Source organism: Hippopotamus amphibius, chromosome 10, assembly GCF_030028045.1.
Source record: "Hippopotamus amphibius kiboko isolate mHipAmp2 chromosome 10, mHipAmp2.hap2, whole genome shotgun sequence".
In the NCBI taxonomy this organism is placed as follows: Eukaryota; Metazoa; Chordata; class Mammalia; order Artiodactyla; family Hippopotamidae; genus Hippopotamus; species Hippopotamus amphibius.
The window spans coordinates 26,386,181-26,389,317 of record NC_080195.1 but is presented as its reverse complement, the minus strand read 5'-3'; the positions used below and the strand labels follow the sequence as shown (position 1 = coordinate 26,389,317).

At 40.0% G+C, this 3,137-nt stretch overlaps 1 non-coding gene across 1 annotated transcript; it reads left to right on the top strand.

The window, feature by feature from the left end:
- Positions 1-599: 599 nt before the first annotated feature.
- LOC130830677 (U6 spliceosomal RNA) lies at positions 600-706 on the top strand. Its single transcript, XR_009047846.1, has one exon. It is a non-coding gene; the product is annotated as a U6 spliceosomal RNA (small nuclear RNA).
- Positions 707-3,137: the final 2,431 nt, after the last annotated feature.

Genomic DNA, 3,137 nt, shown 5'->3' with positions numbered 1-3,137 from the left:
TCAAGGCTGAGTACAATATTCCAAGACCCAATGTAATTTATACAGAAAGCTGGATATTTATTACTGATGCTAGAGGTTATTAAGTTATCTGAGAGGTATAGACTTTATTTCTGTTTTCAAGAAATAGAGATTTATATTGCTTATTTATTCCCAGCTGTTGAATATCTGAGTTGTGCTCAGAAAAGAGATTAAAAATATTTGATGATACCAGTGGCCGACATAACAGCAACTTGGGGAATTGCACCCAATTTTTATCCAAAATGCATTTCTGAGTAAGTGTGTGTATGTATGTGTCTGTGTTTTTGTGTCTGATTATGTGTCAGACCCAATAAAAGACACATGTTTTGACAGCCTATCATGAAATATTCCAGTTTCATTTTCTTCTTGAAATATGAAAAACTCCATTTTTCAAGATCTTTTCCTGACTTAAGTTTTTTCCATTGGAATAGTACAAATCCTCATAGAAGCCATGACCACTGGACTAAGTCCCTGGGGCCCAGAATTCATCAAAGCCTTGCTACAAACTATCTGTGTGGTCTCAAGTGAGCCATTTAACCTTTTGGTATCTATATTTTCTCATTTGTAAAAAAGAGGTGTTAGTGCTCGCTTCGGCAGCACATATACTAAAATTGGAACGATACAGAGAAGATTAGCATGGCCCCTGCGCAAGGATGACACGCAAATTCGTGAAGCGTTCCATATTTTTAATAGATAGTCAGTGGGAAGTTGTTGTATAACAAAGGGAGTCCAACTCGAGGCTGGAAGATGCCTTAGAGGACTGGGGTGGGTGGGGGGGACTCGAGGTGGGGGGGAGTCAAGGAAGGGAGGGAATACGGGGATATGTGTATAAAAACAGATGATTGAACTTGGTGTACCCCCAAAGAAAAAAAAAAAAAGAAAGAGGTGTTGCACTTTCAGAATCTCATTCTATGTTTAAGAATTGAGCTATAATGAATTGGGAGTCATTCCTGGATACACTTACTTTTTTTTTTTTTAGTTAATTAATTTATTTTATTTTATTTATTTTTGGCTGCATTGGATCTTCATTGCTGCACACAGGCTTTCTCTAGTTGTGGTGACTGGGGACTACTCTTTGTTGTGATGTGTGGGCTTCTCATTGTGGTGGCTTCTCTTGTTGTGGAGCATGGGCTCTAGGCACGTGGGGCTTCAGTAGTTGCAGCATATGAGTTCAATAGTTGTGGCTTGCAGGCTCTAGAGCACAGGCTCAGTAGTTGTGGCTCATGGGCTTAGTTGCTCCGTGGCATGTGGGATCTTCCCGGACCAGGGATTGAACCCATGTCCCCTGCATTGGCAGGCAGATTCTTAACCACTGTGCCATCAGGGAAGACCCTACACTTCCTTTTAAATGTGGAGAAGACGAATCTGAATTGTTGGTGTCCACTCCATGTACAAGGTTTCTTATTAACACGTATAATTACTCATTCCGCAGAATATTGAACACAAGACCTACCAAGGGTGCTTGTTGATGTACATATGCAATCTCGGGAATCACAGGCTTGACAGTGACTAAAACCAGAGGACAGTTTTGCAACATGTATTTATTCTGGAAATGGAAAGAGCTGCAGTTTATACATCAATCTTTTCAACCTCTTGGGTAGTAACAATGCCAGCACAGGATTATGGAAAATGATGATATATACTATAAGGATAGATCACTGTCTCTAGATGGGCATGCATCTATATTTCTGTCCAAAACTTTACTAGAGGGTGCTTAAAGAGGTTTGGAAGCACCTGAGAGTCTGAGTGTGTGTTCTGAAATCTTGGCAGAGATTGAATCTTGCCTCTTAGTTTTTGTGCTGTGACTGTAGGTGGGTTATGTCCTCACTTAAAGTGTCCATAACCAGAAAAGTAAAGGAGTCCTGGAGACATGGAAACACTTGAGGGCCAAGAACCAGAGGCCTTAAGTCCTAGTCCCAAAGCTAATACTAACAAGCTCTGTGTTGAAGTCATTTTCTACTCTTTGGCCACAGAATTAGGTGAAAATGTGGTATATTAATCTTCAAACTAAAATTAGATTATCTCCAATACTCTCTTTTGTAATACCATTACATCTTTTTTTTTTAAATTTTTATTGTAGTTGCTTTGCAATGATGTGTTAGTTTCTGCTGCACAGCAAAGTGAGTCAGTTATATGTATACATACATCATATCTTTTTTAGATTTCCTTCCCATTTAGGTCATTACTGATCATTGAGTAGAGTTCCCTGTGCTCTACAGCAGGTTCTCACTGGTTATCTATTTTACACACAGTAGTGTATGTATGTCAATCCCAATCTCCTAATTTGTCCCACTCCCACTCCCCCCACCCCGGGGGAGTTTGTTTGTTCTCTACATCTGTGACTCTGTTTCTGCTTTGCAAATAAGTTCATCTGTACCATTTTTCTAGATTCCACCTATAAGAGATATTATACGATATTTGTTTTTCTCTTTCTGACTTCCTTCACTCTGTATGACAATCTCTAGGTCCATCCACGTCTCTGCAAATGGGACTATTTCACTCCTTTTTATGGCTGAGTAACATTCCATTACATACATGTACCACATCTTCTTTATCCACTCCTCTGTCGATGGACATTTAGAGGATAACCATGACATCTTACGTGTAGGCTGTTGCACAGATTACTTGGTTGAGTCCCATAAAAATCATCTATAAAATGGATTCTAAACCAAAGTGCAGAGGGCAGCTGTTTCTTCTAGATCCTCCCTTCTCCTTTCAGGGCCCCACTTTGCTTGATGCTTTTCCTTCCTTCTCAGGCCACTTCACCATTCTAGGCCTGCTCAGGCCAGTGGTACCCCGTGCTTCAGAACTCCCTAACCCCTTCTTCTAAAAATGTTTACTTTTCTACTTTCCATAATCTAGGTTCAATGTTAAATGACCAAAGCCAGTTACATAAACTAATTCCTCAGTTATTTCAGCTATCCTCTGAAGTCGATATCTTAAAGGGAAAGAGTCAAATGATGGGACTTTCAGGCAATATTAAGAACTAGCAAAGGATATATGTTGGTGCTTTTTTTTTTTTAATTTATTGGCCTTGTTGGGCCTTTGTTGCTGTGCGAGGGCTTTCTGTATTTGCGGCGAGTGGGAGCTACTCTTCATTGCAGTGCACAGGCTTCTCA